The sequence below is a fragment of the Seriola lalandi genome, unplaced genomic scaffold (assembly GCF_002814215.2).
Source record: "Seriola lalandi dorsalis isolate HSWRI2012SDOR001 ecotype SW California unplaced genomic scaffold, Sedor1 jcf7180002054431, whole genome shotgun sequence".
NCBI lineage: Eukaryota > Metazoa > Chordata > Actinopteri > Carangiformes > Carangidae > Seriola > Seriola lalandi.
In genome coordinates this window covers 165,963-179,876 of record NW_019524984.1, presented here as the reverse complement: position 1 = coordinate 179,876, position 13,914 = coordinate 165,963, and the positions used below count along the sequence as shown (strand labels likewise).

Sequence of the window (13,914 nt, the reverse complement as noted above, 5' to 3'; positions counted from 1 at the left end):
GGTATAAAAAATAAGATAAGCATTTCATAGAAAAGGTGACTTCAGTGTTTGAGCAATTAGAATTAGGTCTGCCACTTAGCATTTTGATGTGAGACTTTGGAGGTTGCACAAAATAACTAACCGAGTTTCATCTGTTCCCAAATTGCTGGTACATCAGTTCAAAACAAATAACACTTTGCCATAAGTTCAATCTGAAATATGTATTTCATGCGTACAGTCAATATTGATTTTGATTTTTCCTTTTTTGCTTCCAAATCAATCAGCTGATCGAGGGATATATAATATATAACATAACATGAAATTGTAACCTCAGGTAAATCTGGCTGAAGTCACCAGAGTAGTCTCATGTCGATTGCAAACAGAACCAGTACTAAATTACTTTTTGTGGGAGAACTACCACAGAAAAGGCAAAAATAATTTAATAACTGCAACTCCAGTTTTCACTTAGACTTGTTCTTCGCTCTATAACCATCAATATCAGAGGGATATTCCTGTACAGCTTTTTTTTTTCATGGGGTCAAATTGCCCTCACATACCTCTTCAACTTTTCTTTTTGTGTACACACCATATCCAATAAATGTACTAGAACTGCAACTAACGATAATTTTTTAAAGTATATTTTTTGGGCTTTTATGCCTTTAATGGACAGCACAGTGGAGAGTGACAGGAAACGGGGAGGCAGAGAGAGGGGGAATGACATGCAGCGAAAGGCCGTCCGATGCGGGATTCGAACCGGGGCCGACTGCAACAAGGACTGTAACCTCTACACATGGGGCGCCTGCTTAAACCACTATGCTACACGACGCCCCAACGATAATTTTAACAATGAATCAATTATAGTTTGGCCTATAAAATGCCAGAAAAAAGTGACATAACTCCGAGGCTATGTCTTCACATGTCCTGTTTTCTATGATCAAGAGTCCAAAACCTAAACATATTTAGTTTACAATGGTTTAAAAGTGAAAAGCAGCAAAATATTACCACCATTTGAGAAACTGGAACAATCAAATTTTGAGCATTTTGTCTTGAAAAATCAATTTTCAAAATAGTTTTTCATCCTATTGATTAATTGGTTAGTTGAAGAATTCTTTCAGATCTAATATGCATTTCATAATAACTCTTTGTGTCCATCTTTCTTCTGATTTAAATGATTTCATATGCCAAATCTAGAAAATCAGACAAACAGCAGTGATTAGGTAAAACTAAACAACACTGAAATGTATAATAGGGGTTGAACATAACTGACCTTTGTAGCACAGTTGGCTCCATTGATTTAGTTTGTGAAGTCCTTCTCATGAATTTTTGATGTTACGTTGTTTGAGTTGTACCAAGCATATGGACGAAGCTGAGATCAGAGACCTTGAACACAGACTATATAGATCAGAGGCACAGGCTCCGTCCTGGTTCACAACCGCATCAGACCAGCAATTATGTCAAGCGGCGGTTTCTGCATCACAACTCTGATGTCAGCTTGGTCAGATCTGTCCCCTTCAGACACAGTGCACTTGGAGAGGCATGCTCAGCATCATTAAACAGTGCTCTGCTCTCTCCTCTCCAGGCTCACGAGCAGCGGCCATGTGAATATGGAGAAGCGAGCACAGTTTGAGTGTTTGATGTGAGGGGAAAGTGAAAAAGCGCACGAAATGTGGCGGCAACAGTCTTCACCAGAAAGGAATGTCTAACTTAGTAATAAGTTGAGTTGATGTGCCTTTGAACTCCCAGAGCTGTTTACCTGCACAGAAACGTGTTAATGAACGATAGTGGTAATACCTGCAGTCTGAACTCGGAGTGGCTCATCTACTGTTGGAAACCTGCTCTGAAACTGAATTTTGAGCATCAAAGTGGCTGATAATGATAATGGATTCAGAACTGTCACCCCATGTTAGAACAAATTTGAAGTTCAGCTATACAGATCCCTTTTGCCTCATTTCAAGTTTGTGAGTTGTGTGCTACCTGCCATTGTGCTCCGGTACAAAGATGCGCTACGGCTCTGACCCACTTTCATTCACCCTGAAAGACAGGTACAGACACTCACTCACAAACAGTCCTAATTGGCTGCAGCCTTGTCACCAGTGTCGCCTGTAGCCTCTCGAAAAGGCACTCCAGCGTGCATTTTGAAATGTCATGTTTGAGCTCACACAGGTCTGCTCTAACAAGCAATGTTTAGCCCAACTCTGTAAAAAAAGATGAGCGGATCCTTATTCCCCCTCCTTATCTCAGCTGATGCAGAGAAGTTTCTTCTCTGCTGTCTGCCAGTTGAATCTTCAAAGTTTCTCCCTTAAGCCCATTCTCATACTTTGTAGCTGCAGCTGAAAACAGCTATTAGCGATGCACCTTTCATTGGCGGGTCCATTTTGTGCTGTATATTTATTATTCCTGTGGATAACCAGCCAAATAGTGACATTGTGTGGAGATACTTTGCAGCACAGCTTCAATGAACTAGCAGTCATTGTGAAGTTCGGGAGGAGAAATGGGTTGTATAAGTGGAAGAAGTATCAGTTTCTCCAACAAGAGTCTGAAAGAACACGATGCAAAGGCAAGACAGTGACGCGTTCTGTTAAAAGTGAGCTTTCGTCTCTGTCTGCAGCTGCTGTCACTGTCACTGATGCTGTTTTTCTCCACCTCCACAGCTCAATGTGACATGTTCACGCCTGTTCTCATCAAAGTGATTTATGTGAGGCATTGGAAGTTTCTAACTGATATGAGCAGTGGAGACAGGTTGCAGTAAAATTGATACACCAATAAAATGAATTAAAACACAGTGACTCCTTCAATGCACTGAACAACAACAAAGGATTGTTACGTAAGAGCACCCGAGGGTGGATTTTTACTTGAACTTATATATGATCCTTTACCTCCTCCTGCTCTGTGAGTGAATTGAGCTGTTATAAAAGAGTTATCGTGGATGCTAACGTTAATTAACTTTTAACCCTGCATTAACCTTTTGTGCAAGCAGACAGACATGTGCCCTTTTTGCCATTAACACACACCATTACACTTGATATCAAGGAGAGCTGCTCCTTATCTCAAAATTAATTACCTGTGTGTGAACCTGTGTGACTTTGTCTTGGCTGAGTGGAGGAATTTTAGTGAGAGTCGCCACACTCGGAGTGGCTTCATCAGGTGTTGAGGAGGAGGCCTCAGGCAGATTATCAAAGGACCATCGGAGGCTTTTATGTTCAGCCGATGGTTCAACACTCCCCCTGAGATTTATTTTAGTCTTTGACTCAAAAGAAGAAAAGAAAAACCTGGATTGCTCAGTGATGGTCTCTTGTACCTCTCACTAGGTGGCACACTGATCAAAGTTATGCAAAATCAGTGGAGGGCACATTACCCTGGCTTTTTCTGGACTGTCAAGGACTGTATTTTAATTATACATCAGTAACAAGACTCAGATAGATCATAACAGATCATCACAACCTTTTTTGAGATAAATCTCATTATTCTTTGGAGATAATTACATCTTTATATTAAACATGCTACTTGTGGAGTTGTTACATAGATGAAAGGTTAATAAGAACGAAACAGGATTTTTTCATTGGCTATAATGAATTCTTTAACACGGTTAGCCTTGTAAGTGTGGATTAATTTTTCCGAGATAACTCCACGGCCTCATTATGTGGAGGCAATGACAGATGTTTTGCAGGGCCGAACACGAGAATGAACATCTTGTTGTCACCACTTCACTTGCTGGAAAATGCAGGCCACTGCCATTGAGACAGCAAAGAGAGGTACACTTTCATTTCATGTGTTTGCGGCACAAATCAAAGCTACCAGTTGGTGGCAATGTTGCTGTGGGCAAAAGGAAATCCCTCCTGCAGTTTCTGCCTCCACACTGGAGCTTCATGCTGTACTGCAGAGCCGGTTATCGCAGTGAGACGCAGCTCTCTCCATCGCAAAGTGTCTAAAAGGCTTTTACCTCAGCTGACTATTCATGGACTTTCTTGAAAAGGACAAAGGGAAATTCAAACTGTATACTGTACATTTCTATATTATAGAGTACGGAGATGTTTTGGGGGAAAAAAAGAGAAATGCAGGGTTTTTCCTGGCTCAAAATGAGGTGGAGGTGGTGTAGCACGCCTTCAACTGGCTCAAGCAAACACTTTGTACAAGCAGCATATTTTAGGAGTTTTAGTAAATCCTGAAGAATTTCCAAAAGGACAATAATAAACTAACAGTTTAGGAGATGTCACCTCGTGCATTTCACACAACTCCATGACATTTTAAAAACTAAATTAAATGACTACTTGAAAAAAACAAAACAAACAAAAAAACTCCTTCTTTCTGCCCTTCAACAAACCTTTGCTGCCTTTGTCTCACATTTATAAATTCACTGTTGGTGTCTCTAAAATGTTTTGAATCTGGACCAACTGAATATATATTTTTTAAATTAGATAGATAGACAGATAGACAGATAGATAGATAAATAGATAGATAGATAGATAGATAGATAGATAGATAGATAGATAGATAGATAGATAGATAGATAGATAGATAGATAGATATAGATATTTTATATATCCCCTAGGGAAAATTCATGAAAATGTTCCATGTTTATTGTGTTTCGTTTATGCTTTTTGTCATTCTTGTAAAATTCAGCTTATTTCACAGTGAGGAAAGACAAACACTGCCCCAAAGTCCTCAATAATGGACGGTGTCTCTTTGCCGAAGAAGAATAAAAAGTGACGTTAAAATGACGTAAACATCTGCTTTACGTTAATACACTCCTAATGATTTGTCACCTATATACCCTCGTCTTGACTCCGTCTTGTCTTACACTTTGACTCTGATCTTCTCCATCACTGGTCCTTTCCACTTCTTGGGGTTGGGCACAACTTTCGCACCTTACAAATTTCCCGCATCTCGTAAGTAAAACATGAATTATTATTTTTTAACTTCCTGTTATCAGGTGATGTCTGCACCGTCTCATCTTCTCCTTCTGGCGAACTTGCCTTTAAGTGCTCACTGATTGGGATGAAGTCATAAAGTTCATTTAGGAAACTTTTTTTGAGAAGTTGGGCGTGCTTGGTGGAACAGTCATGAAATCTCACGATGACGTCACCTGACGCACTCCTGCTGTAAACAAGATTTCTGGGATCTTTGGGATTAAATTCCTTGAGGAAAGTTGCGGGGTTTTTTTGTTTGTTTTTTTTTCGTCGGCAGTTTTGGCAGCATGCTCCGATACAGCGCCACCGTATGGCCACAATGCCGCAACTGCAGTTACAAATGACAGAAATCCACCGAGTGCAACGCTTGTTAGAATATAATCCGTCAGAGTTTGGCACGAAATTTTGACGGAGGCGCCCGCTTCGTAATTATCTATACAGGTAAAACCCTGTAATGTGGTAGATTGTTGAAGGTGAAACCTTCAGGATTAATGGTGTTTTCAGATATGCTAATCAGAAACTGCATGTGAGAGGTAGTCTGTGGTGATCCTCACTATATGTCCAAAAGTATGGAGATAACTCTGTGCGCCTGCTCACGTGTTGTCTTGGTAGAGCTGTTTTTCATGGTTTGGTTTGGGCCCACTGGTTCCACGGAGCTTTCTGTATGAGATGTCGTCAAGGTTAACTGGATGGTGTGGAATTTGACAGATGCCAGCATTTGTAGGGCAATGATGGTCAAATGAAAAATGCTGTTGAGCTGCATTATGGGAAATGTAGGGTTAAGGGATTTTGGGGCCTGACCTGTGCTGGGGAATAAAAGTCAAGATATCTCAGACTGTACTGCCTCAATTATCACAATTCTCTCTTTTGTCTGTCTCTCATAAATCCCCCAGCCTTATGGAAGTGCAATACTAAATCATTGAAGATGATATTTTAGACGGTGCAGTGCTCTCAACAGAAATGGGTTTCTGAGTTTTGGTCTAAAAGAACTTGAGTGTCTTAATGAGGGCACTGACCTCAACCTCATCCAGCACCTTTGGGATGAACTGAAATGAGTCGGGCCTAGGCCTTATCGGCCAATTGTTGCTGACTAGGAGCAAACTCCTGCAGCCAGGTTCCACAGTCTTGTCGAAAGCTGTTCACAGAGGGATGACGAACGTTGTAGCAGCAGATTAGTTGAAAATTGGACCGAATATATATAACCGGATATGGGTGTAATTTTAGGTGTCCACATACTTATGGCTTGTATAGTGTTAGAGATTAGATTTAACAACTGCTCCGAGTCCTGTAGTGGTTTGAAAACATTTTGTATTTAAATGGTCAGTGTTGTTTTTTGAGTTGTTCTAATTCAGTTAATTAGAATGTTCTTGCATTAACAGAATAGAGTAAATTACTGTGTGTTTATATGTGAACTGACTTGAAACAGCAAGGTTAATTGAATCCTCGATACGGCAGACAGAAATAGTTTTGGAATGTATGAGAAAAAATTTTGACTTGATGTTTCCTGGTGAAACTGCACTGTGGGGAATCTGCAGGGAGAGCCAAAAACTTTTCCTACCCTGGAGGCCTCATTGTGAAGATGTTTACCTCCAGGCTGCCCTCAAGGTCTTTACTGTCCTACCTTCAACAGTTTCCACTTGTTAAATAAACTGAAAAGCAGAAAAGAAAATTAAGAAACAGTTTGAGAGCAAATTAGGTAATTTTAGTAGCAGCTGTATCCCGAACCTAAAAAGTCGCACGCTCTCAAGCTTACTCAAACACGCCAGACTTAAAGAGGGTATTTATGAGTTTTTACTGCTGCTGAATATGGAAGGTAGCGTGTGGTGGTGATTATCGATTGACAAGGGCTTCGACCATCGTTTACAAAACAGGGTTATAATACGCGCTCTGAGCAGCGTTAAGTCGTCAGGGCAGATTTGAGGCTACAGTGAGTCGCTATCTGAAAGTGGCAAGATGGGCCGGGCCTAGCTGGTTAGCATGCTAACTTCAGTCAAAGAAATGAAAGAGACAAGTGTTAACATTGGCGTTGCTTTCTACCACCGGAGATCGCTCTAACTTTCTTTAAAAGTTATTTAGTTTCTCGGGCTTTTTGCCTTTATTATAGTCACAGTGAGAGAGAGAGTCAGTTGGAGAGAGAGAGATAGAGAGGGGATGACATGCAGCAAAGGGCCACTCAATACCAGACCACTGCGGTAAGGACTAAACCTAAATGGTATGCGCTCCAAAAATCAATTCACTTTTCACTTATCGATAAGATCCACTCTGTACTTACAGCAGTTGTTCTCCTATACAACATCTGGATTTGTACATGGCAATGAGCAAACAACATGTGCAAGTTGTTTATATATTTCTACATGATTGAAACTTCTGTTCATGTAAGATGCCAACTCATGTAGAGAAATGTGGTACAATATGAAATATTCAGAATAATTTAATTAAACAAGGGTAAACCATGAACTGAGATTCCATGTGTATGTTTTTTAGCCACGTTAGCATCTTGGCTCTCAGGACGGCAACGCCAGCTGGTCGGCCCATCACTTTGGTCCAGACTGAAATGTTTAATAACTATTGGATGGATTGCTATGAAATTTGGTACAGACATTTATATTACCCTTGTGATTTCAGTCAGCCTCAGCTGTACATTGTGTTTAGTGCTAAAAAAAAAGCATAGACATCATCACGTTAGCATTGTATATTCATTGTTGACACTGACCATGTAGACGTTAGCATTCAGTGTGCAGCCTCACAAAGTTGTTTGCATAGATGTAGACTTGTTATTCTATTACATTTCAGTTCAACTTTTGACTTACTAATTTTACTACTTTATTGGAGACAACTGACTAACTGACTTCGCCATTTTGATAATACTCTTGATAGACCTTTTAGCAGCGCAATAAAAAGCCTAAGCATATCAATATTTACTTCACACATACAGAAATTGGTCGTCGCCCACCAGTTGATTGATGCTTGCTTACAAGAAGTAAAGCACGATACAAAATATGCACAGTAAATGTGTGTGGTATTCCTTTCTGGAACTGGCTGAATTGAGTTAAGAGTCTGGATGTAGATCTGATCAGATCAGATACAGTTTAGTATTGAAACATGCCAAAACCTGTCTGTTGCATCATGGGAACTGTGGAAATGAGAATGAAATGAAGACTCGAGGGATCCTCTCTCGCTAGACGTGGACAGAGAAAAGACGCCTGGCAGCCTGCCTCAGCTTCTGCTTGCCTGAGTGTTCTGGGCAGATTCTCTTGATTTCTCAGCGCTTCAGTTGTGGGGGAATACGACAACAGAGAGAAATATAGAACCCATGCAGTCTGTTTTCCATAGAGGTCAATCTCCTAAATCCACTGTCACAATTATGCACTTCATGTTCACATATTCCAGGCTTTGCCTGTAAAGACAGACAAAGCTCTGCGCACACAAAAAGCCTCCATCTGCTCTGCATCAGAAATTAGTCGACACTAGCCAGAGGGAAGGATCAAATGCTTTTTGGAAGTGTGGAAGCGTGACATTGGAGAGAAATGTAAAGTGTTTATCGTGTGTGTGTGTGTGTGTGTGTGTGTGTGTGTGTGTGTGTGTCAGACATGAAGATAAAAAGATTCATGGAATATGCTCGCAATGCACAGGATGCTTATGTCTTTAGCAAAATCTTTGAATATAAATGCCACTCTGATTCGCTCCACATATCGGAGCCTCTCTGTCCTGACATCCTGAAATGTTTTGGGAGTAATCATTTGGGGAAAAGAGTCCAAGTGACCCTCCTGCAGATAGTGATGCAGAAGAATGAGGCAAACAACAAAATTACAGGCTTGTGTTGTTGCTGTCAGATACACAGAGATTCAGTTATTTCTATGCAAAGCAAACTTTGCTAAGCTATAATTGATCTGTCCAAATCCCCATGTTTGAACAAACTTGCTGTTGGCTTTACAGTGGCATGTTTTCCAAAGCCTCAAAATGAACATTGGCTATCTCTCATCCTGAGAGTGGGAGATGGTGTTATACCCCTTGTTTAGGTTCAGTGCAGGCTTTTGTCCCTCAACAAGATTATGTAGTGTATTTATCTGGCATCAGTGTAATTGAATTATAGCCGACCTTTCTCTTGGGAATGCCTCAGATTCTCACAGATTCTCCTCGTTGTTGCATCCAAGTCTGAGCCTTTTGGGCTTGAAGTGTGAAGTTTTTGGAACTTCCTCAAATTGCCTTGGAAGAGGCTGGTTGGCTATCGGGGACTGACTGTAACTGTCAGTCCCCGAAGTGAGCAGAAGCAAAAGCCGTTCTAACATTTTTCTCATCACATTTCCTGGTGGGACAGCTGACTGAACTCGTTTGAATATTTTACTGTATTCCCCACATCTGTGTTAAAAAACTCCCTTGATCATATTTTGTGTGATTTCACAAATTAACAGCGATCCTACATAGAAACTGGAATGGATATTTTTCCTGGAGGATGCATTGCATTTTATGAGTGAGCTGCTTTTTTTTTTTTTCATATGTGCATTATATTCTCCTTTCACAAGGACTGTGCAGGCTGACAAAACACCAACATGCCTCATTACAGTTCATTGTTGATGTTGTTTGGCTACAAAGATTGTAATGAGCTGTCCACATCTCAGTCACCAGCAGCACTGTGCCACCTGTGTGTGGGAGTGCATTTCACACAAAAACTACAATATTCATCAGATTTAAATGATTGTACATATTACATCAAAAATACAGATGTGAAGAAATAGGAGCATGATTGGGGATCCTGTACATGCACGGTGTTGAAAAATGCTCTAGAATAAAGGATCTAAAATGTTGTGGGTGTTAATAAAAGACTCAGTGGTAGATGAACAGAGACTCCAGATTAATACATGAATATATAACATGTCTGTGTGAATACACTGAATATGCAATTTGCAGTGCATTCAGAAAGTTTTTTCACATTTTGTTAAGTTGCAGAATTGTACTAAAATCATTTAAAATCATTTCTTCCCTCAACAGTCTTCAATGAATACCCCATTATAACAAAGCAAAAACTGAATTTTAGAAAAGTTTACAAAATTTATTGAAAGGGAAAAACTGAAATAGCACACTTTTGATGTAAGTATTCACACACTTTCCTCAGTACTTAGTTGAAGCACCTTTGGCAGCAGTTACAGCCATGGGTCTCCTTGGGTACGATGTGATAAGCTTTGAAGACCTGGATTTGGGGATTTTCTGCCATTCTTCTCTGCAGATCCTCCGAAGCTCTGTCAGGTTGGATGGGGACAGTTGGTAGACCCCCATTTTCAGATTATTTCCAGAGATGTTTGATTGGGTTCAAGTCAGAGCTCTGGGGGGATAACCTTGAGAAGCAGCTAGGTTTCTTGCAAGCGAGAATCCATTTTGCTAGGCTTCAAGCTTTTGGCTTGTGGCCAAACCACAGTGGGGTTCAGACCAGTCAGTGTCCTGTGAGGGAGGAACTACTGGCATCTATAGGCCACGGCGAGAAGCAACTGTATGTTAACAATAATGACAGCTCCTTAAAAGGTTAGCATAGAGGCTGCTTATAGCATCAGTTATATTTGAACTGGAGAGTGTGTCTTCATTGAAAGAATGGCGCTAAAACCTTTTCTCAATGGATAAAGATATTTCAGCTGTTCTCCTGACTGGCTTCAGCAAGAGTTTGATTTACCAACTGACTCCGCCGGTAGTGAAAAAAATGAGAAGGATGCAGTCTGATTGGTTGAAGTTAGCCCATGATGGACAGATGGTTCATCCAATCACCTGCCAAGTATTTTTAGTTAGTTTCAAGTTACTTTCTTTGGTCATTTTATGCTTTTATTCGAGAGCAGCAGTGGAGACAGACAGGAAATGCAGGAAGAGAGAGTAGAGGAATGACATGCAGCAAATGATCTTGCCGGTCGGAAGGTGACCCTAGGACTCGCTGCTCATGGCATTTGGGCACATGTGGTATCTGCGTTATCAGGTCGCCCCACCTGCCAAATATTTTTTGAAAACACCTGCCCTTTTTAAAAACAGTTTCCAATGAAGCCTTCCCAGATGGCAGATGACGGTTACTGGCTGGGCCACTCAAGGACATTCACAGAGTTATCCCTAAGCCACTGTTGTGTTGTCTAGGCTTCGTCCTGTTGGACACACTTCGGTCCAGTCTGAGATCCTGAGCTCTCTGGACCAGATCTTCATTAAGGATATCTCTGTACTTTGCTCCTTTATCTCAGAGTCCTCTAGGTGCCTTCTTAAGTCTTGCACTAAGATGAGGCTTCTGTCTGGCCTCTCTGCCATGAAGCCCAGATTGGTGGAGTGCTGCAGTGATGGATGTCCTTCTGGAAGTTTCTCCCATCTGCACACAGGATCTCTGGAGTTCAGCCAGAGTAACCATCAGGTTCTTGGTCCCCTCTCTAACTGATGCCCTTCTCTCTGATTGTTCATTTAGGCCACCAGCTCCAGGGAGAGTCCTGGTTGTTGCAAACCTCTTCTATTTAAGAATTATGGAGGCCACTGTGCTGTGAATACATTTTTTTGTAGCCTTCCCTATATCTGTGCGTGTGTGGGCTCCAACCAAGGTGTAGAAATATCTCAAAGATGATCAAGAGTAATGGGAGGCACCTGAGGTCAGAATACTGTCAATGTGATATTTCATTTTTTGCTCTTAATACATTTGCAAAAATGTCTAAAATTCTGGGGGTAATTATGTTTTTTTGTAGATTGATGATGGAAAAATGATAAAAAAAAAAAAAAAAGTTTTTCATAAGGCTGCAGCATATTAAAAAGTTAAGTGGTCGGAATACTTTCTGAATACACTGTATAGCAAAATCATTTTAGTTTAGTTGGAAATGCTGATCTGGGGCTTTCACAAAGTATCTAACCTCTGCCCGTAAACCATAAGACACACATTTTGAAAGGACACTTTTAAAACTGAGAATTATTAATATTTTCAGTGATTTTCTGGCATCCACAGACTTTTAATGAAAACGGCACCAAAATGAGTTAGGATAAAATCACTAAAAACGCATATAAATACACTGTATTATAGTTTTATTTATCACATGTTTCTGTTGTGAAACAACATTTTTTACACCCATTTACACCTCAGACTTGTGGCTCAGTTTGTGCTGAAAAAAGGAGGCAATGGATGTGGGGTAAGGTGCTAAATGCATAGAAAGTTGCCAAAAATTAACCAAAATGAACTCAGACTCTAGAGGGTTAATGGAGATTAGTATTTCTCAACAATCCATGATTGTTTCTCATCAATATTCCTCACCTAACGTCTTCTCTGTATTATTAAAATGCTCGATTTCACAGGCGGTCAGCTTCACCAGGTCATTTTGAATATTTACACTCACTATTGTATCTGATCAGCGAAGTGAAAACATGGTTTGACATTTCCACACTTACATATTCTCAGCAGAGAACGGGGGTGTGCGTTCATCTTCATGCTGCTGCTGCTGCTGCCTCGTCTGGTTTTCTCCAACCAGAGGGATATTAACGGTGCAGGTGGTGGCGAAGACTTACAGATGTACACCTCCAGACCTGAACTGCTGTCAAATTTTGATCAGGGATGTCAACAGCCTGGAGAAGAGTTTCAGAACTTGTTGTAATTTCATGAGTGAGAGGCAATCAGTAGCTACAAATGGTTCAACAAATTCAAATTCAAAATGTTTGTGCCATATCTGTTTGATGCTTTACGCCTTTAGCCTAGAGCTGCAGTGGCATTTTGATCGGGATGTGGTATATTCAAGCAAGTCAAAATAACATTTCTTTTACAGAAAGCCACCTGTCCTCTCCATCATGCATCGCAGTGTGTGACAGGATACATTGAATAAAAATTGAAAGTAGAGCACAAGAGGAGAAGAGGGTGTGTCTGTTCTCCCAGTTTGACAGCATGTCATTTGCAGCAGCAGCAGCAGTGTACCATTACCCGACGTGTTTGGCCATCTCTGGGGCAGAGCGGTACACCTTGTAAATGCTGAATGTGAAATTAGAATCCAATAGTCAACCTCTGTCGTAAACATTTTATTTCCCCCCCACCCACCCACCCCCACCCCCCTGTGCTGGTTTGATGTACGCTGCTGTATGGGCTGCTGTGTGCTCGTAAACATGCCTCTTTTTTTGCCATGCGCCTGCAGTTCAAGAGAAGGCAGGAGTGTGCGGCCATAAATCTTTGATCATTCTGCTGAAAAGCCGACCTTGGCTGTCGTCAGTGAGTCACACGTTGCCTCAGTCGATCTGCCACTCTTGCCCCAAACTGACCTCATAGCCTGCTCGCTGGCGTGTGAGAGAGAGAGAAAGTGATGCTTGACTTGGAGCCAGTGTCCTGACATCTTTCAAATATTTCTATCTCTGCGGTTGTGTGTGCTGTAATGAATAACTGGCTGGTCATTTGACAGAAAATTAATCGACAATTATTTTGATAATCGTTCACATTCAACATTCAGCAACTGTTAACATTTCGCTGCTTCTTCCTTCTCAAATGTGAGAATCTGCTTCAAATCAAAACGTAAATTAAGTATTTTTGAGTTTGATTATGTTTGACAGACTAAACACGCAATTTCATAATGTCACCTTCGGCTCTGGGAAATTGTGATGGTACATATTTTACGGATGTACTGATTAAGCCCTTAAGATTGAGCTTCCCCCTTCGTTTTCTCCTAATCAGCTTTAAAGTTGGAAAAACGATCTTGTTTCTCAGTCTGACAGTTACACATGGTATAGATTTTCTATGAGCTTGTCTCATCCTTTGAATTCAACAATAGTAATATTCAAACACAATACATGCTTTTGAAGCAGCACCGTAATATAATATACAAATATTCTGGATGTCTTATCCATTATTTTTTACAAAATTCAGATATATTTATTTAGTCTTTTTAGGAATCTGACACAATTCTCTTTAATAACTGAAACATACCAGATAGATTGTGAATGTTTTAATTGATAGCTTTGTCCTGTTATTATTTATTTGACCCTTTTGTTTATATTTTATTTTTTATTTCTTTAGAGCTTGTTGACAGGGTTGAATTTTATCATGTAACTGCAG

At 40.5% G+C, this 13,914-nt stretch overlaps 1 protein-coding gene across 2 annotated transcripts in view; it reads left to right on the top strand.

Moving 5' to 3' along the window:
* Positions 1-13,914, top strand: part of LOC111658261 (kazrin-like) — a 111,691-nt gene that overhangs the window by 8,493 nt on the left and 89,284 nt on the right. The gene's annotated exons all lie outside the window — the stretch shown is intronic.